A 22,079-nucleotide genomic window follows, 5' to 3' on the forward strand; every position below is an offset into this window, starting at 1 on the left:
TCAAAACCACCACCGCTGCTATTTTTATTACCTCGCCGCCTTGAACCGGTGCACTCGCACGCAGATCCGCTGGCAGCCGTAGCCACCACTGCGGCAACGCTAGGCCTAGCTGCTTCGACGTTCGCTGTTAAGCTTCTTGTCGTTCGCTGCCGTGTTTCTTCGTTTCTCCGCTGACAGCAATAATTTCGTCTTCGAAGCTCGGAAAGCACGGCGCATTGCATAATGCTTTTTCCCGCAAGTCTGCTTCGCCTCATTAGTCGTGTAACGCGGTGAAGCGTAACAAGCGTAGGAAGGGGCAATTGCCGCGGGACACTGTATGTATTCCTTAATTTTACACGTGTGCACCCGCCCTCACCTGTCACAGTAGGAGCACCGATATGCCTAATAAGTGCACTGACAGGCATTCAGAGCTTTTTCAGATGTACAGGTGTCGATTTTAGCCCTTAAGGGCAGTAAAAGACATGAATTTATTTTTTCGGACTGCCTGATTTTTTGGAAGTTTTCGCGGCCCCTAGGGGGACCGAAAAATTGGACGTTGACTGTAAATTGACCAAAAGTATTCTTCAAATGGTCCGTGGGGCGAACGCGCGACGAAAGGAGGACGAGAACAGAAAGGATCGACGCACTGAGGAATGAACGGGGAATTAAGTATGCGACCGCTTCTTTGAAGGAGCCTGCGCTAAAAAAACAAATTGTTGGCTGATGCTGAGATGCAGGTGTCCCTCATCCAAACCAAAATAAACTCTTTAAAGCAGCGAAACACAACACTGAGGCGTCTTGCGCGAGCTGAGAGTATGTCAGGACAGTTGCATGACACTGAGCATGCTATCAGTTGATAGAAATAGCTCATATTCGAAAATATTTGCTTCTGTATGCATCTCCTTTTTATTTGTACTAGAGAATGTCCAACTCGATTTGAAAATTTTTTCGAAGACATTTTATTTGCTGTGCATTTTAATAACCCCTCCCTTATATTCTTTTTTTGAATAACATGAACACTACTCCTTAGTATTCAAATTGGATTAAGTCGGTTTTCTTTAAAATTTTTTTCATATGCTTACTATAGAGCGACAGCATAGGGCGATATGGTTTCAGCGCGACTTGACATAAAACATAGTTCTGCATCACTCAGGGAATTTTGCAAAAGCACTCAGGGAAAACCTGGAAAACTCAGGGAATGTAGAATTGTCAACTTGGTAGACACCCTGGTTTCAGTATCACAAAGAGCTGGCGATGGGTGATGAGTTGCTTTCGGAAGCTTGGAAACTGCCCTGTGTCCATTGGTCACACATAATCCAAACAAGTGCATTGTACACACAAATGGAACCTTTAAGGCTTTGTTTTAGATAAACAAATACATTTAAGGGTTCAATACCCCTTGTGTTGCAGTAGCACCTGCCCGTTCTGAAGGAGTGGCAAAAAAAATGTGCACTTCCCTAGTGGTGCACACCAAATAGCCCAATAAGAGTAGTTGCATTATAAAAAATATTAAAGAAGCCGTTGCATATCATGTACCATTATATTAACACGTCTGTGTGCTTTAAAGTGATCGCTATAAAGCAACAGTATATGGTTTTATGTCCTAATGAATTATTGTATTATGCACAAAACAGGTGCATTCGCTAACACCAATTTGTGGATCAAGTGCTACGTAAGCTGGAGTATCCATTTTACCAACTTGTCCTAGAATGATATTGCCCAATTATAAGAAATTTAAGGAAATGAAAGGCACCGCTGAATATCATGCACTCCTTTATTAGCAGTATTGTGTGCTTTAGAGATTTCTATGAGACAACATTATATGTACAGCTTTTATGTTAAAGGGCCCCTGCAACACTCTTTGGGGCTGGTAAATAAATTGTGCTAGATGTGAGAGAATGTTTTCATGAACACCTGAGGCAAATATTAACTCAATTCCATGCAGCGGGAAATGTACAGTGCCTCTGTAAAGATCGGTCATGCTATCCTACAACTCCATCAAGCCCCTACATCTAAACTGCACATGATGGCGCCACGGCATTCTCGTACAGTTATTGACAAGATGTATGAAAAAGTTACGAGCAATATTAACCGTATCAATGGCTTCAAAAGTGTTTGCAACGGTGACAATGTTCATAATACTTGAACCCGCCGTAGTTGCTCAGTGGCTATGGTGTTAGGCTGCTGAGCATAAGATCGCAGGATGGAATGCTGGCCGCGGCGGCCACATTTCGATGGGGGCGGAACGCGAAAACACCCGTGTACTTGTAACACCCATGTACCCATGTAGATTTAGGTGCATGTTAACCCTTTGAAGGTTTTAGCCGTACATGTACGGCGGCGGTTTTCTGTCCCGCAAGGTCTTTGCCGTACGGGTACGGTTTCGACCCTCCGTTTGAAATTTCGCGCCATTATGACGATTCGTGCTCACTGGGAGGTGCTGCCACCTCTTAGGGCTTACAAGAAGCGTTTGAAATTTGCGCTGTCTTCTTGGGGAGATAAACAGAACTGATTTTTAGCTTCAGCGCGTTGCGCAGACTGCGGCAACACCCCTTTTGCGGTTTCGGTTTCGCCGCGCAATCGCAACGGAGCTGCGCGGAACGTCATCTTTCTCTTCGTCGGCACTCTCTTGCAGAGGTGGTGTAAGTTGAGTTCTATCTTGATTGACGCTGCTCTTAGCTTGTTTATAACCGCCGCTCGCGACGTATTCCCGCTCTCTGCGGCAATGCGCTTTTGCGGTTTCGGTTCCTCCGCGTGATCGCAACAGAGGCGCGCGAAACGTGATTTTTCTCTTTGTCGGCACGCTATCGCAGGGGTGGCGGAAGTTGATTTCTATCTTGATTGGCGCTGCTCTTAGCTTGTGTATCACCACCGCTCACGAGGTATTCTCGCTCTCTGCGGCAATGCGCTCAAGCGAGAGGGTGCCTCACACCTTTGCCCAAGGAAGCCGCACGCAGAGAAGATGTCATGTGTGCGCCAACACAACTCGTCGCTCCGAGAGAAGAAAATACACGCATTTTAGGTGTGCAGACTGCGATAAGGCGCTGTGCGGAGACCTGCGTTTCAAGGAGTACCACTCTGAAGTACTAATGAACATTTTGCAGTTCTGAGGGATGCCAACACCAAAATACTGTTCCTAATTTTTTTTACTATTTAATCCCTACTTTATACATCTTCTAGATTCAAGATCCTCAGTAAAGTAATTTGACCACATGGGAAAGTTTTTTTCAAAATAATTCGACCCTCAAAGGGTTAAAGAACCCCAGGTGGTCGAAATTTCCGGAGTCCTCCACTACGCCACGCCTCATAATCAGAAAGTAGTTTTGGCACGTTAAACCTCATAATTAATTTTTTTATAATACTTGGCCTAAACAAAAAATTACAAAATACTGCTCTGTTCAGAGTGTCAATGCGAAAAATCATCTTTGTATTTTCGGTATTCAGGGGCCGCCGTCTACTCGAGTTGTACTGCCGCTTCCGCAATCCTAGATTGCGGCGTTGCTTAAGTTTTGCTGACTGTTATCACAGTGCACATTTTAGTGTGTCTTTAGCTTTGTAATATTTTTGCACGCATAGACTCACTTGAATGCAAGTGGATGCTCAGCGTTTGTCATTTTAACATCTGCAAAATTTCTGGGAGACTCGTGTCATTAGCCTCTTGCTGAAGATGAACATGCAACAGTGGCATTGCTGCGCAGTTGCTGGCTACAAAAGTGGTAAGAGTGGTAAAATATGTGGATGCCACGCACTGTGGGAATAGATGTAAGCGACGCTTTGTATGCTGTTTGCTTTGATGGCTGATATTGGTGATGTGGGCGGCGAATGTGTAGTTTCTTCAGGGTTTAGACCAATACGAGAGTGGTGAGTTGATGTTAAATGTTACCTTGCATGCAGCACTGCAATTTGTCTGCATAGTCTGGGTGTCCTCGATGCCGAGTGCATGCTTTGGAGCCATTTTGTTGAGGCGTGCTTATGTCCTCCTCCTGCATATGTGGCCAGCACGCTGTTGAGATGCCAGCTCCAAGTGCTCGCTTCAGGCTATGGATGATTGTAATGTTTACACTATCACAGCCCAGCAACTGCATTTTTGTCGCATAGGAAAGCAAGCACAGCACGTGCCATATGCACAAACTGAAATGCTGCTGTGCTGGCTGGGATGCCCGGAGGCGAGCGCCATCTAGTGGTATTGCAAGAAATCCAGGGGCACGTGAGCAATACCACAGTAGCAGAGCCCGGAAAGGCAGGAGAAGAGGCGAAGAAAGTTTTGCTTTGAAATGCACTGCTCGGTTACTGCAAGACGAGCAACCTCGGAAAACCTAGTTGGGTGGCAATCTGTGAGTTTAGCATGTTGTAGGCGCCAAAATTAGAATTGGTGGCATGTACATCCACATCTAAAACCAAATTTAAGATGCGTGCCGCCGTGACGTTGAGTGGGGGAAGCGTGGACACTGACCTGCTAGGCCACAGCCTCTGCAGTGCAAGCCGTTGGGAGATGGAATGGAAGCACCACGAAGGGTAGGAAGGGCAACCTTTGAATGCTGATAGCACCACTTACACTGAATTCATTTTCTACTAAAGTACATCTTGCTGCAAAATATTGCTGAAATTGTGTTCTTTGATCTGAAAGGCTTTGCACAACTTTGATAAAAAGTGTTGCAGGGCGCCTTTAATGTTATGTTACGTAGAACACAAGTGTGCACACTGACACTATTTCAAAGTTGGAGAAGTGGGGTGCTGAGGGGAGTGAGGCACTAGGCATTGTGACAAGCTTGGCACATGGGGCTTATAGGAAATATTAGGTATGGGGCGTAAAAAATAGGCGAATGTTGTGAGGATCTTGAATGCAAGTCTTTTTTGGCATACCCTTGTCACGAGACACACTCCTAAGCAAATGTTCATTGCATATGCATGTTTTTTTTCTGCTTGACTTAGAATAGCTTTTGTTTTTTGATGCTAAGATCAATTTTTATTTCTGTAGATAAGCCAGGCTCCTTGAATTGCAGATACTTGACCTGTGCCTTCGCCTCAAAAAGTGGTGGTCACCACTGCCATGGAGATTGCTATTCACTGTACTGTTTCAAGGAACAACCTTGTAGCACTGCTCTCTCTTGCAGAACTTGCAACAAGTAGAACAGTTGATTGTTGGGCTTGTTAGTTTTTCCATAATTGAACTAGTAAGCGCTTGTCCTTGTCCATATTGTCTCTGTGGTTTTTATTGTGCTAAGTGACTAGTTTCAACAAGTAATGCATTGTCACTGCTCGGGTTGTTCGTGAAAAGTGCACCAGCATTTGTCAGTGCCCGCGAATGTGCAAAGCACAAAGTAGGATGAGAAAAACATGGAAGTAGGGAGGTAGGTGCTGGAGGGGGCTGTTCCACACGAGCAAGAGCGGGGAGAAAAAGAAATGCCTCTCGGCAGTTTTGCAACATGCTTGTTGTATTCACTGGTCTGAGTTCCCGGAATGCTACGCAGAATTTAATTGACTGAGTCTTGCTTCTTTCGTACAGGACAAATAAAAGTGGATGCACAGACACAGTATGCTGTCGCAGTGGCCTCAAAGACTGCCCAGGTGGCTATGATGCCAGGGGAAAGAACTATACATGGCGAAAGACGCCGAATGGCAAAAGATATGGGTGAGTAGGCTTTCTGAGGCAGTGGTTGTCAAACATTTCTTTCATGGAACCGTTAGCATGCTCATAGAGTTATTATTAGGGCCTCCAGAGTATTAATTATTCATTTTTTGTAGCAAAAGCATGCACAGGAGACCAGCTGCCGCGTCGAGGATGTAAGCAGTAAACACATGTGCTTCGTTCCACAGGCGATTGTTTAGTGCTTTATGCTTAACTTGCTGTACCCTATAATCAAGGAGAGAAGTGGTGTAAAGCATGCTGGAAATGATGTCGACATCAAATTTTCTTTGAGGACAGTTAGCCCTGAGCAGGTTCATTATTGACACTTTCTCGCTTCAGTTTGACCTAAGCCTATGTGGAGGGCATGGCTTCAGGCAGGTTAATTGTTGCAAAAGCCTTGCCATATGTATTACTTCTTTTGATGGATTATGCTTATCAATAGCACAACTGTCAAGCGGTTCTTTTGAACCTGTTTCTATTTTCTAAGGGTATGTGTAGTTGGTTGCTTTGGTTCTGAGGCTCAGAGTTGGTAGGTGAATATCTTTTGTGAGAGGTTGCTAGCACAAAATCTAGTTGGTACACAACGCTTGTGTGGGCCATCACTATGCATACTTGACTACTATTAACACTTATTTAAAGGTATACTAGAGGCAAATATTTAAAAAGCACAAGTGAGAGATTAATGCTCAAGAACGTCTGGCCTGAAATGGTCTGAAGGCGAGCTCGTTGGTATGCATTCATAGTGGAAAAACAGCGCTGAAACACAGACAGACGGAAGAAATTAGACGGGCGCTGACTGCCAACAGTTGCTTTTTGTGTTTTTATGGTCAGACCTATGCGCACCTGGAATTTTAACACCCCCCACCCCTTTGTTTCCCTCCTCCTTCCCCCCTCCTTTCAAACTATACATTTGTGTACATGCAATAAACCAAACAGTTGGCACTCAGAACCCATCCTGTGTTTCTTCCGTTGGTCCGCATTACAGCGCTGTTATATACCATGGAGGCATGATGTTAGCGAGGACAAAGCTTTAGTACGTGAGAAAATGGGGCCAGTATAAGACACAATTTGTGACTTGACAAGGACATTCCAGCGAAAGCTTATAATTTTATAAAAGCTTATAATTTTGTTGTTAGTAGTCAGCAACCGATAATAAAAAGATTATACATTGCATTTTAACGAGCATAAAATGCTAGTTGTCCATTCAGTGGCGTTAATTTTGGTGACACTGTGGGTGGTTGAAAAGTTTCCTTCTTGCCATGCCACCTGCACTGTCATGTTTTGGTTGTTGTGGTATCGTGTATTGTTGCGCTGATTCTGCATTTTGGCAGAGCTTGAGCTAAGTACAAGCAGCTGAAAATGTGATGTCATGTGATGTGATGTCGTGAGTGCGGCGTCTACTTTTATGAGCCAAAGTATGTTATTCGGGGATCAGTAAGGTTTGTGGCGACAAGCCTTTGAAGGTGGTCACCGCTCGTGTTCACAACAGGTGCGTGGTTTCTTTTGCGTATTGTTGATGCAGCTAAGCGCCCTGTCTTGGCTTGGTTTCCTTGCACATTTCTGTTTCATGAAAAACGAAAAAGAAATGTGAGGAAGGAGCCCCCCAGGCACTTGGTATCTGCCAGTGGACCAGAGCCAAGTAAAAGTCGATTGTAATTCAGCATTTGTGGTGTGTCTGTTGTTGGGGACACATTCTAGGTACAAATCTAGGGACCAACTAGCCATATAGCTGCATCATGTAGATGCATAGGGTGCCCATAGTCCAAATAGGAGGTACCGCTCATCAACCAAATGCATTTACCTACTCTCAAAGTTGTGTGTGCCCATGGTTGAGTGAGGGGCTAGCCGAACGACTGCAAACACTCAGGCCTCGCTTCAAGAAATGGTGTCCTTTAGTTCCAGCAGTATAAATAGCCACTGGTTAAGGCTCATGGCAGCCAGTATCACATGACCCTCTCTCAGCCAGATGTAGCTTGTGCTCTCACTGCAAAATCAGATCGATAGGGGACACTCTTGAGTTGGAGGCTGACACTGAGAAACACACTGCTGCTTTTGAGTGTGGGAAAAGGTGACCACTTGAATATGCATATGTACCCTTTGTGTACTTGGACTGCAGTTTGAGAAACAGTGGTATATTATGCTTATGAACGTTGTAGGCAGTTACAAAACTTTAATATTCTGATGCCTGCTTTTTGCTGCACAGTCACTGTAGTAAGTCTTAACAGAGGTTTGTACGTACCTCTTTTAGATGCCATAGTTCAGTTTTTATAATGCTGTTTGTTGTGAATAATTTACACTGAGTGTATACATGCCTGATTGTGCTTCCAGAGTGCCAGACTGACTTATAGTATCAGAAGAGGTGAAGCAGTGGGCTCTCTACAACGACACTGTTCAGACCCACCTCAAACGTGTATGTTGGAGATGGATCTGAATGCCACGGTACTTGTCATGGCAGGCAACATTTATGTTGACTGTCATGACAAGTACTCTCGCGTTCGGAGCCGTGTCTAGTACACACGTTACAGATGCATCTGAACGCTGCCATTGCAGAGAGCCCACTACTGTCGTGACAAGACAAAGAAGCCTTACAGCAATCACTCCAACCATTCTGGATCAAAGAGGCAAGTAATTAGCTGAAACCTGTCATCTTACACTTTATTAACCAAGTATTGCCGCTTTGTTTGAAACTTGAGCATGAATGAGCCATCAATTTAATCAGAAGAGTCAACTACTATACTTGGTAAATCAGTTCTGTGGAAGCGCGCATGGTGGAAGAAAGTGCATGAAAGGGAAAAATTGTCATCTACCAGAAACTAGCATGAGCCTACAAAGGAAACCCATGTGGGTTTCTCAGAAAGAACAAGAAAAATTCGTACTGATCGCAAATGAAAATTAATTTCTCTCCGACTATGAAGTTTTATTTCTGAGAAAACCATAAGGATTTCTTTTGTAGCTTCATGCTACTGTTGGGTGGATGACAATTTTTCCCTTTCATGTACTGTATTTGGTGCACATATGTACAAAATGTACAATACAAATAACCAGTCATACTTTACTGAAGAAGTATGTATACACAATTTATACCTGAAAGCTTTTGCAGTACTATAGTGAAGTGCTGAAATCTCGAAGCTTGTTTCGATTATGGTATTGACATCAACAATTTTAGGATTTCATAAAGTTGACCAGTGCGGCAGCATTCTGATAGAGGTGGAATGCAAAATACTCGAGCACCAGGTGATAAAAATTTGGAGTCCTCCACAACGGTGTGCTTCATAACTACAGTGTGGCTTTAGTATTTAAGACCCCAGAATATAGTTTTGATTTCATTAGCACCCAGTTTAAAGCAAAAATTATTTCAGAACAGCACAGATACTTTGCCTGACCAACTTTCAGACCCTTATTTTTGATACTACCTCATTTATGTGGACCTACCTAGAGCAGTGCCACCGATACATAGAACTAATCTATAGTACTGAAATCCAAAGTTTCAGCACCCATTAAGTGAATATCTTGTGAATAGACTACCTGAACATTCCCATTTGTTTTCTTAGAAATTATTTTCTCTTTCACATACACTGTCATGCATAATATTTTGTAGAGATCATCCTAGCTGTAACTGTAAAGCAAAGTGCCTGCTTACAGTACTTTTTCAGAGACATAGCCTGCAAATTTTTTTAGTAAACAGTCAAAAATTTTAGGAAGGTGCGTAGAATGAGGTACATGATGAGGAAGGATGACAGGACCCTTGCTCAGACTCTGTTTAATGATAAACTGTGTTTATGATAACTATGATATTATAATTATGATAACTATGTGTTTGATGATAAATAAGAGGCAGAGCAGAAATATACAAACACTGCATGCACCAGTCGGACATCATTCACTCGTTCTACCTAATGAGAACAATAAAAAATTACGAGAACGTAGCTGAATCTTTGTGTGTCTAACAGCTTAAATTCACTTTCATGCAGAACTATGGAGGGATGCTGGTGCAAAACTATGGCTGATGCAAAGAACTCAGTGCCCTTCCACTCTGTGAAGAAGGATGACCGACCCGCGAAGCTGTGTATGTGGGCCCCTTAATGGTGAACTGCGCCTCCGTCGCGGGTCGGCCTGGCATTGCACTATCTTCGTGATAGGCCCATGTAGCGGAGTGCTTAACGCCTGCTTCACCTTTGCCGGTGTTGCATTGTGTTTGGGATCGGCAGACGTATGGGGAGCGTTCAGTTTTCGAGACCAGCCCACATATGAGGAGTGCTTAACGTCTGCGTAACCTTTGCCACGAGATGGCCTGGCATTGCACTATCTTCGGGATTTTTTTTCTACACGCAGACACGATAGTGGGGAAAGTAGCCCTTAAGAGCTAAAATTACATGCTCATTAGATATGAAAGGCCTTCGCAATTTTCCTTACACTCTGGTCACCGTTGCAGCAAGTGAACTAGTACAAACTCACCCAGTTTGCTACTGTATTCAAGAGTGAACATCTTGAGTAATAAAGCAATTTTCACTATTTTTCTATTCAAATATGAGTATTTTGTAGACTTTGACTGTAGTATCATTAACAATTTAAAACTGGCTGGTCTGACAATGGCTTGTAGTTTCAGTATGATTGCTCATTTTGAGTCTTCGTGGAATCGTGCAGTTTTGTACTGCTGCAAGCAACATAGACGTCATGCAACATCATCCGCATTTCTTTCCGAGATGGAAAAGCTTTTTCAGTAGTTAGTTTGAACATTTTGATATGAAGCGCATAGTTCCAGGCACAGTATGTGGTCATTGTAATAAAACAATGGCACTAGAACATGTGCCAGGTGTGCGAGCTACTAGAGGGCATAATGATGACTTTACAAATAGCAGCAATATTTCAGACAAGAATCAAAGTAGTTGTTCCAAAACATTTACCTTGTCTCTTTTGCCACTGTTTTCGATGTCTGTTGAATAAAACCATTTCAGCCTCAATTATTGACTGAATTCGGCTTCAATGACAGCAAATGCATGGGTCAGATAGTGCGAGTCGATGTTGGAAAGTGGTTACATGATTGCAGCTTTGGCAAGTCGAGCACAGCCTAGCCGTTTTTTTTGTCTCCCTCTCAATGACGCTACCCATATATAACAGTGCAGCAAGTTTATGTTGGGAACTAGTATGCCATATTGAAGGTGACATGGTCACACATGTTTACTGCCAGTCTCTCTTGGGTTGCGCAGGCTTTGTGGGAGCGAGCAAATCCATTATTTAAGATTGGTGTCTACTGACGTGCACACAAAGCTTGGCTGCTGTATCTGCCACTTGATCCTGCTCAATTATGGCCATAAATAGCTTTTCAGTGTTCTCGCTCACCATTACCTTCATATGTTGGCAAAACACAACTGCCTGAATGTGTCTTGACTGCTTGCAGTGCATATTTGACACAACTGAAAATTAGCCATGAACTCCTGTCTCACCCTTAAAAGAAAGGATTTCATGAAATTCAAGAAGATGGCATTCTTGAAACTGCTGTAGTTGCGTGTAGAGAACAGGGTGTCTACCAGCCAGGAAAACCAGGAATTCTCAGGGAAAACTCACGGAATTTGTGCTTCTATCAGGGGAAATTAGCTGCAACTTTATTGAAAGGGAACGAAAGTTGTGTTAATGCTGGCTCCAGTAACAGATTAATCGCAACGAATCGTAATTGACGCTGTGTCAATGGCACGAGGTATTGCCAGAGCAGTTAACGACCGATTTTCCAGATGCCTGATTTTGCGGACATGCCCGATAATTCGTACGACTTTGCTGCACCACCACGTACTCTATATAGTCAGTGTATATTGCCCTGACTGTAAGTCTGAAATGGCAATAATCAAAGCCACCATTGCCGCCATTTTTATTATGTCGCAGCCTTGAACCGGCACTCTCGCACGCAGATCCACTGGCAGCCGTAGCCACCACCACGGCAATGTCAGACCTAGCTGCTTCTAAGTTCGCTATGAAGCTTCTTGCCGTGTGGTGCCGTGTTTTCGTTGAATTCGTTTAAAAGAATTCGTTGATGTCAGCAATGATGTTGACTCCGCCATTGTAATCCGCGCCATTGGCTTCGGAGCTCGCAGAGCACAGCGTGTTGCGTAATGGCAGTTTCCAAAAGTTAGCTTCGCCTCCATACACTGTTAATTGAATGAAGCATATGCAAAAGTATTGCAGTGAAGCATAACAAGTGTGGGAAGGGGCTATTTCCATGGGACACAGTATGTATTCCTTAATTATACACGCGTGCACCCCCGTCTCCTGGGTACTGGTAGGCCTTAAGAGCTTTTTCAGATGTGCCTGTGGCAATTTTAGCCCTTTAGGACAGTTGAAGATATGCATTCATTTTTTGTCGGACTGCCCGATTTTTCGGATGTTCTTGTGGCCCCTAGGGAGTCAAAAAAATCGGACGTTGACTGTACAACTGATCAAGAGGATGCCTCAAATGATCCATGGAATGAACGCATGGCAGAAGGAGGACGAGACCAGAAAGGACCGATGCACTGAGGAATTAACGGGAAAGGAAGCGTGCTGCCGCTCTTTGAAAGAGCTTAAGCTCAAAAAACAGTGTTCGCTAACACAGAGGTGCAGGCGCGCTTAAGCTCAAAACAACAAAGTGTTCGCTAACACAGAGATGCAGGCGTCCCTCATCCAAACCAAAATAAACTCTTTAAAGCAGTGAAAGCCAACACTGAGATGTGTACAGGCTGAGAGTATGTCGCGGCAGTTGAGGTTGACTTCTTAGCTGCTGAGAGAGAATCTTAGTTGTGACAAAATTCAAGCCTCATTCCGATGAGCTTGCTATCAGTTGATAAAATAGCTCATATTCAAAAATATTTACTCATGTATGCATCTCCTTTTCATTCGTATTTGAAAATGTTCAACTCAATTTGGAATGGTGTGCATTTTACTAACACCTTCCTTCTGTTTTCTTATGAAATAAAATAGATAGTACTCCTTACTATTCAAAGTGTAGTAAGTCATTTTTTTGTTTCAACATGCTTACTAGAGAGTATAGCATCAGGCAACATGGTGTCAGCCTGTCTTGACATAAAACAAAGTTTTGGCACAATCAGGGAATTTAGCAAAGGTGCTCAGGGAAAACCTGGAAAACTCGGGGAATTTGGAAATGTCAACTTGGTAGACACCCTGGACAACCAGGACGCCGTATGGCTTTATGTATCTCCTGTATCAAAATTCATTTCGTGTTTGGAAAAAGTGCACTGGGTAAGTGACAGAGAGGTGAGCAAAGATGAATTAACGTTGCAGACAGTATGAGAATGATATTGTCTGTGGCGATTCGAAGCCACGTTCCAATACCTTGCGCTGCTGGCACAAGGTGCTTCTAGTAACCGCATATTTTAGTTAAAATAAACTGTGCAGTTTCAAAATATAGTCAAATTTAATCAATTTGACCTTGGCAGGACTGATGGAATCTAGCTATCCAGAGGGTCAGATTAAGAAAAGAGGTAAGAAAAATGTCCAAATCACCGCTGTTACATTTGTCACCGTTTACCTGATACTGATGCTCACCCAGATTTTATGCGTTTATAGTACAAAACAGTGGGCACCCGAATATAACAGGCACCCAATTTTATTATAACAACAAGAAATGTCGCATGCCTTCAATTTTGGCAACCAGAGGTAAGATGAAACCTTTGAAGTGTACTGTCACAGAGTGGAAATATATGTACACTTAATGTCCATCATCGTCAGTATCGAACCGCTTTTCATTGCTATGAACCACAACATATGTCACCTGCCTTGCTGTTCATTTCTAATCATTTGGCAACAAATGGAAACGGGATGGTTCCCCACGTACCATTTGAAGCGGTCTGCGCTGGACGCATGAAAGAAGACGAAGGAAGGTGCTAGGGGAGAAGTGAGAAGGAAGAAGTTGGAATAAAATGGCGGATGACACCCGTCTCACTTAGATGATGTCATTTCTGTTGCCGTTCTAGTTAGGAACGCTACATTTTGGCGCAGCCGACAGTTTTCGAAGACCAGCGATGCGGGTGACGTTTTTCGTCGACCAGGCGTCATCAGAGTCTGTTGTGTTCACCCGATACCAAGTGCACGGTGAGCCAGCGACGGACCTTCCTCTTGAAGTTAGTTCTACCGCGCTGATCAACGTGGTACTGCAACAAGCTGCAATCAGCCGCCAAGCCCTCGTGCAAACAGGATCGGTGACAGTGAATCTACAACTGCAGACACTGAGCGAACTCGTTCTGGAACCCATACGACGTGGCACCCTCAAAGAGGAAACGCCTGCCGGGAAGGTGAGCCTAGACTTGAGTGTTATGGAACTGCAAAGGAACATTATACAACAGATCGAAATAATGAGAACTTTCGTCCAAGCGCTTAGTCGAGAGCAGTCAGCACGAAGTATTGTTGAACCAGATGTTTTTGAAGGAAAATCGCAAAATGCACACTACTGGCTGTGTTTTTTCGAGTACGCCTGTGACAAGAATCTGTGGCACTCCGACGACACAAAGATTTTGCATATGCGCCGCTATTTGGGCGGTATAGCCAGAAAATGGTATGACGTGCAACTCATGGATTATGGAACAACATGTTGGGAACTGTGGAAAAGCAACTTTTTAGGGGCTTTCGAAGGCAACGCAGTAGAAAGATGGGATGCGGCACTGCGGTTCAGTTATACAGGTGGCTCTCTGCTTGAGTACTGTCTTGAGAAGCGTCGCCTGTTGTATTCTGCAGAACCGAAGCTGTCGTCTTCTGCTGTTGTAGCTTTGATAACGCAAGGGTTGTGTATCGAGATCCGTTGTCATGTCCAGCTCAAAGGTCCAAGAACGTTTGATGACCTTCTGAACTTTCTACAGACCTCAGTGCCAAGAATTACATCGAGAAGACAGCCAGATGGTAGAACAGAGCAACTTGATTCCAATCTAGAGTCGTTGCCGTCAACTGAATGTGAACACAGCTTCATAAACAAATCTCTGGGAAGCGTAAATCATGACTGTGAGGATGGTGAAGAACCAATTACCGCAGTTCACGGCAACCTACTTCCACATAATCTGTCTACCGTGCATCACAAGCCCCAGAAAAAGAGCTTCAGTGAGACAGTATATTTGGTGTCGTCAAGCTTATTGTACGCCCCCATTAAGGTAGATGGCATTGAAGTGAAGGCTCTCGTTGACAGTGGAGCTTCGGTATCTATTATCAACAAGACTCGAGTGGATGCCAGTCGTCTGCACGCTGGTAGAACATTGCGTGTCCAAGCCTACGATGGGTCAGTGACCATGCATAGCGAATGGGTAACCCTGGCTATTGAATTTCAAGGAAATGCTATTACCAGTGACGTATTGGCCATTCCCAATGTCACCTACGATTTTCTTTTGTCCCGTCCAGACATGAAAAAACTTAAGATGAACCTCTATTGGGATGACAAGGTAATGGCCGAAGACACGATAAGAACAGAAGACCCTGGTGAAGAACCTAGTGTATCAAGGCTAATTTTTCACCACGAAGACATCAAGACTAAGTACCCAGAGCTCATATGCATAGGAAGCTACCCTCCAGCAATGAAATCCCATGTCGTTCCTTTCGAGCTCGCAGATAAAACAGTGGTTCGTAGAACCCCCTATAATATGTCCAGAGATAAAAAGGTGTGGCTGAAAAAGGAGTTGCAAGAAATGTTAGACGCAGGTATCATCCGGCCTTCTGTATCCCCATTTGCTTCTCCTATCACTATTGCACCTAAAGAAGACGGGACATTCCGCCTCTGCACAGACTACCGGGCTCTCAATCGTCAAACTGAATTGATACCTTATCCAATGCCGAGAATCGACGACATCATTGACGAAACCGGTGGTTGCCATTGGTTTTCACGAATAGATCTCTGCAAGGGCTTTTGGCAGATTCCACTAAGTGAAGAAACGAAGAAGTACACCGCGTTCATAACCCCATTTGACTTGTTTGAGTACAACCGCCTACCATTTGGTTGGAAAAACTCCCCTGCGTGGTTTCAGAAGATTATGACGGACATTCTGAAACCTTACCTGGGCACATTTTGCAATGTGTACATCGACGACATCATCATCTACTCCAAGACAAAGGACGAACACCGTAGTCATCTTTCAAAAGTTCTTCATGCCCTCAGTCTTGCCCAACTCAAAGTCAACTTCAAGAAAAGTGCGTTCTTTCAAGATACCGTAGTATTTCTTGGCAGGGTGTTTGATGGACAGACTAAAAGCACCAAGCAAGAATCGGTAGAGAGAATCTCCAAGCTGGTAAAGCCTTATGATGTGCACTCCCTGCGCGTTTTTCTTGGCCTTGCAGGACACTTCCGGGCGTTTATCAAAGACTATGCACTGAGAACAAGGTGCCTCACACGTTTAACTCAGAAAGACGTGCCTTTTCATTGGGACGAGAAGTGCGAAGCTGTCTATCGTGAGCTTGTAAAACTAATATCGTCGGACCCCATCTTGCGAATACCGGATTTTTCCTTGCCTTTCGTGCTGAACACGGACGCATCACATTATGCTACCGGTGCAGTTCTATACCAGAAGCCATCCAAACAAGCTGATCAAACCAAACACTACGTCGTGGGGTACTACAGCTATACCCTGAAACCCGCCGAAATCAATTACTGTACCACAGAAAAGGAAGCTCTGGCCGTCTTAAAAGCTGTGCAGTACTTTCGTACTTACCTGGAAGGTGCCAAATTCATACTTTTCACGGACCATCAAGCATTGACTCAACTTCTGAGCATGGCCCAGCCAAGAGGCCGCATTGCTAGATGGGTGAACTATCTGCAACAATTTGATTTCGTAATTTCGCACCGTCCTGGCCCACTCCTCACTGACGCTGACGCACTATCAAGATTACTTGTACAGGAATCAAGCAATAATCCAGATACAATCAATCATGTTAAGCTATGGGAAGGTACAGAAGAGCTCCAGTTTATCAATGGAAAGTATCACGTACCACCAACTATGATTCCAAGGATTCTTCATCTATACCACGACACCCCTGAATCGGGTGGACATGATGGCTTCTGGCGCACTTATAAGAAATTGCTCATGAGATTCACATGGCCGGGCATGAAAAACGACATCAGCCATTACATCCGCACATGCCACCTCTGCCAGGTGAACAAAGTTAAATTCAAGCAATCGACAGACGTTATGACAAACCCTGAATATTCAAGCATCCCGTTCGAAGTAATTCATTTGGACTTCGCGGAGCTCAAAAAGAAGGGGGAAGGAGTCAAGCGAACGCAAGCTTTCTTGCTCTCCATAGATGAGTGCACACGGACGATTGCGGCTAAAGCTGGCAAAGAAGACGCAAACAGCGTAATAGACCTCCTCAAAGCTGAGTGTTTTAAACACACAAAGACGCTCGTCTGCGACAACGGGCCGGCTTTTCGGAGTGCCAAATTATCAAAGTGGGCCCAGGAGCACGGCATCATGATAAAGTATTCTTCTCCATACCACCCGGCAGCAAACGGCCTAGCGGAACGTGCCATACGAGACATCAAACAGTATCTGAAGATGTATCCAGACTTTGCCGGTGGCTGGAAGTGCTGTCTCGAGGCCGCTGTGAAGCATCACAACAGATCATACACCACGAGTTTAGGCTGCAGCCCTCATTTTGTAACTTCAGGTACAGCGCCCATACTTCCTGCAGATCGTGAGCTAGGTCTCCTAGAGAACCTCGAACTTGCGGAAGTAAGGAAAACTGTCAAAGAACAGGAGATCTACAAGCGCCGCATGAAGCGAAACTTTGATAAAAGGCACAGTAGCGAGATACCGGACATACAGCCTGGAGACTATGTCCTTGTAAGGAAAGGAGCTGTGCCCTCAAATTCAAAATATTGCGGACCATTTCAAGTTATTAAGACTGCATGCCAGCATGGAATATTGAAGAATGTCTGGTACGCCGGAGCCTCGGGCCAAACGGAGTGCGCCGCTATTGGAAACGTATTCAAGTATTACCCCAGGAGGTGTAATTAAAAGAAATCCGAAAGAGTGAAGCGGTCTGCGCTGGACGCATGAAAGAAGACGAAGGAAGGTGCTAGGGGAGAAGTGAGAAGGAAGAAGTTGGAATAAAATGGCGGACGACACCCGTCTCACTTAGATGATGTCATTTCTGTTGCCGTTCTAGTTAGGAACGCTACGCCATTTAGCCATTTTTTCCTGAGATGCATCCAAGACTCTGTAGCGCCGAATGCAGGTGACATGACCTTGTTGCTGCTAGCTTAGCATATCAAATAGCATTTTCAATGAGCTGATGACATTGAATTAGCTATTGAATTGGTGCAAACCCGTTGACAGTAAAGTTGGACATGAAAAGTTTGCTGCTGTACAATTCCAAATAGCCGTCATTTTTAAGAGGCATGTCTGACAATCATCCAGGCCCTGTTGTGGCAAACGCTTTGATAAAGTATACTGAAGTACACGTCAGTATACATGTCATGTCATTGTCGTGAGTACTCAGTACTCACGTACAGGGCAGAAACCTGGAGGCTTACGAAAAGGGTTTGACTTAAATTGAGGATGACGCAACGAGCTATGTAAAGAAGAATGAGAGGTATAACCTTAAGGGATAAGAAAAGAGCAGATTGGGTGAGGGAACAAATGCGAGTAAATGACATCTTAGTTGAAATCAAGAAAAAGAAATGGGCATGGGCAGGACATGTAATGAGGAGGGAAGATAACCGATGGTCATTAAGGGTTACGGACTGGATTCCAAGGGAAGGGAAGCGTAGCAAGGGGCGGCAGAAAGTTAGGTGGGCGGAAGAGATTAAGAAGTTTGCAGGTACAACATGGCCACAATTAGTATATGACCGGGGTAGTTGGAGAAATATGGGAGAGGCCTTTGCCCTGCAGTGGGCGTAACCAGGCTGATGATGATGATGGTACATGTCATTGTCAGCTTGTCATATTTTCGCATTAAATCGAGGTGCAAACCCTTGAAAAAAATCAAGTGGAACCTCCCTGAACAAGAACTGTCCAAGATATGCGTAACATTATAATGTGGTCAGTGTGGTATGGAATGTGTCATGCATGGTAATGATGTTTGGGGGGTTTAAGCTTATGTAGTATGCATTATTTGCTTATATATGCATGGAGGAATGTGAGCAGAGAGATGCACATAATTACATTGCCAAACATATTGTGCACCATGTCAACTGCCACATAATGCTTGACAGTTCCCATTTAGGGAAGCTCTGCCTAATTTTTTCTTTGCATTAGTTTAACGCATCCTCTAATTTTTTCCCTTAAGTCACCTCCCATCCTATGTGGTCGGGGGTTAACAAGGGCACCTTATATTGCTTGCTATCCCCCTTTTACTATAGGCTTAGGCATTTCTAGCCTAGGTATAATGCTTCCTTTCTATGTATGGCGTATGGGGAATGGTCAAAGCAAATGGGTTTTATTTGTTTATTTATTTCAAGTAAATACATAACTGATCAAACAAAAAATCATACAACAGAAAGGTTCACGCCGCTAAAAGTTCAATAGTAATGCTCTGAACAAATATGTCAGTGTGACAATCGGCGATTTCTTGCGGTAGCTGATTCCACTAGGATATTGTGTGTGGAAAAATCGAGTGTTGGAAGACATATGTTCTACAAATGATTTCTCTTATTTTTAAAGTGTGGTCACTTTTGTGAGATATGAAGCGAGGAGGTAAAAGGTAAGTTTCTTTATCTATTTTAACCATGACGAAAGAAATAAAAAAGATTTCTAATCTCACGTTTTGTCTGCATGTGCTTAATAATTCCCACCTAAAGCTATCCTTAAGTGCAGGGAGAATAGAAGTAAAATCACAATTACTGCAGACAAAATTGGCTGCGTGGTTTTGTGCATGCTCAAGCATATTAGAGTTTTGGCTTGTGGGTCCCAGGCCATACAGGCATGCTAATATGGGCCTTGCATTCGAAAAGTAAAGTAGTTATTTAATTTTGGGCGGATCTAACCAGAAGTTGCGTTGAACAAAATTGAGCATTTTACAGGCCTTTGCTGTAACATATTCAACATGCTTAGTCCAAGTTAAATTTCATGACAAATAAACGCCAAGATATTTATACTCGGTTACTTGCGATAGCTGGACATCGTTTAATGTATAAGCAAGTATGGATCATGTAGGAGGCGTATTGACACGTATTGGGGTTCAAAGACATTTGCCACCTAACACACCAGTGCAATATACAGTCTGAATTGGGTTGCAAGTACTCGTGGTTAGTTGAAGACCTAATTCAGTGATAAATCTCACAATCATTCGCATACAGACGCACTTTGCATGACACAACCTGAGCAATGTCATTGATGGATACTAAAAACAGCAATAGTTCCAAAACAGATCCCTGGGGAACTCCCGAAGTGACAGCAATATAATCAGATTGTGAGCCATTAATTACAACACGGTGCATGCATTCTTGTAGATAACACTTATTCCAATCAAGCAATAAAGGAGAGATACCGAGGAATGATAGCTTATGTAACAGCAAAACATGGGGAACAGAATCAAATGCCTTTTTAAAGCGTAGAAATATACAGTCAGTCTGGACAATTGATGCAAAAGATTGTGGCTGAATTCTAGGAGCTGTGTCAAACAAGAACGACCAGACCTAAAACCATGCTGATATTCAGTAAAAAAATTATTTTCTGGATGTTTCATTACGGCGCTGTACACTATGTGCTCCAGTGTTTTACTACACACACTAATTAGAGAAATTGGCCTGTAGTTGGAGGCAATAGTTTTGGGCCACTTTTATGGATCGGTGCCACCACGTTTGCAACTTTCCACTCCTCAGGTAAACAAGAAGGGCTTAACATTTTCTCAAACATTGTAACCAGGCAGTGGGCGATTATGTCAGAACAAGCCTTTAACACAAGGTGTACCATCAGGACCACTTGCAGAAGAAGCATTTATGTTGTCAAGTAACTTGTACTGTCAAGAATTGTAGAATTTCTTGTGCTGGCACTTCTATCGTTGCAGACAGCGGGTGATTTGTTGCTGTAGTCCGGGTGAAAGCTCTCAACCGCACCTTTAATGTGCTTAAACTGAGCATTCTCGCCTTGTACAGTAAAACCTCGTTAAACCGTACCCGCTTAAACAGTAGTTTCGGTTTAAAAGTAGTAAAGTCAATTCCCCGACTCAGCGGCCATTGAACATAATGTATTTTGTATCCGCATAAACCGCACCAGCCTATTGCGTACGCATCGGTTAAAACGTAGCGTTTCCACTTTTCGTCGCGCGAACACGGCGGTGCGTCGTCTCCATCGGGCGGCCCGGCAGAACAACAAGCCTCAGAGATCGGTACAACGGCCTCCAAGCGCCCTGTGCGTTTGCACGTGAAGCCGCATCAACATCAACATCATTTCGACGCCGCATGGACGCCGTGCCAGAGAGCGTTGCGGCGTCGTGCAAGCGAGGACTCGCGTCATGCCGAAGCTAGGATAAAAAAGACACCGGGTGCTCAGCATAGAAGAAAAATTAGACATCGTCCGTGCTACCGAACGTGACACGAAGAAGTCGGCGCTGGCCCGCGACATGGATCTGCTGTTGACTACAGTGTGTGGCATTTGGAATGCGAAGTTGCTCGGCAGCGCTGCTGCGACCGCGAAGAGATGTCGGCTACGAGGTTCGACTTTTCACCATCGTTGACGCTGTTGTTGCCGAAGTGTCAACTAGCGACAGTGATGAGGACGACACGGAAAGCGACAGCACGGGCTATTCAGGCCCAACAGTGGCAGAAGCTGCGTGTTACGTCAGCCTCATGAATGCGATCGTCGCAAGGAGAACAGGGGCGCGATAACGTAACTATTCCAAATGAAAAGTTTTCCGAACTCCGGCACCCGGCAATGAAAAAGGCGCCCCGGGACTTATGCAGCACTACTGCGCGCGTGCACGGACGTAACGCCAACGAGGAATCTGCCGTGCGAGTGTTTGCCGAGAGGAGGGGGGTATGGGGGCTGGCTGAGAAGCTGGCACGCAGCTTCAGAAAGTTTGAGGCCGCTGTCGTCGTGCTAGGCCATCGCGACATCAAACGAAAATAACACTTACGTCCCGCGAAGTGAATAAATACTGCATGTTTTTTTCCCTTTCATCGCACTCTCTCCGAGTTCCGTTTTCGACAGGTAAGTAGGCGATCTCATGCTATTTCGCTTAAACAGTACTACCGTTTAGTACGTACTTTTTCCCAGCTCCGGCCGACTACGGTTTAACGAGGTTTCACTGTATTGGGAAACAGGTTTTCTGCCATCACATGAAATTTTTCTACTGGTTGTCATATAATGCTATGCATCAAAATGTGGGCAACTGTTGGGGAGGCTAAATAAGTTACTATATAACACACGCTTCTACAAACCATATCCAGTTCCAAGTACCCAGGGCATGTGATGCATCATGACACATTAGCTTGTTCTGTTCCTATGATTGCTGTAACTGCTACATGCGTACACCAATGGTGTAGCCAGGGGCTGGCACACTGGGCATGTGC

At 44.3% G+C, this 22,079-nt stretch overlaps 1 protein-coding gene across 4 annotated transcripts in view; it reads left to right on the forward strand.

The window, feature by feature from the left end:
* LOC135915318 (uncharacterized) overlaps positions 1 to 22,079 on the forward strand; it is a 78,121-nt gene that overhangs the window by 16,374 nt on the left and 39,668 nt on the right. For 3 of the 4 annotated variants that reach the window (XR_011511489.1, XR_011511488.1, XR_011511487.1), the window contains 3 exons: positions 5,486 to 5,611; positions 7,937 to 8,229; positions 9,580 to 10,569. The exons of the other annotated variant lie outside the window; for it this stretch is intronic. The gene's annotated coding sequence lies outside the window, so the exon portion shown is untranslated. Of the gene's footprint in view, positions 1 to 5,485; positions 5,612 to 7,936; positions 8,230 to 9,579; positions 10,570 to 22,079 lie in introns of those variants that run through there. 4 annotated transcript variants of the gene reach the window in all.

The sequence above is a fragment of the Dermacentor albipictus genome, chromosome 1 (genome assembly GCF_038994185.2).
Source record: "Dermacentor albipictus isolate Rhodes 1998 colony chromosome 1, USDA_Dalb.pri_finalv2, whole genome shotgun sequence".
Lineage (NCBI taxonomy): Eukaryota > Metazoa > Arthropoda > Arachnida > Ixodida > Ixodidae > Dermacentor > Dermacentor albipictus.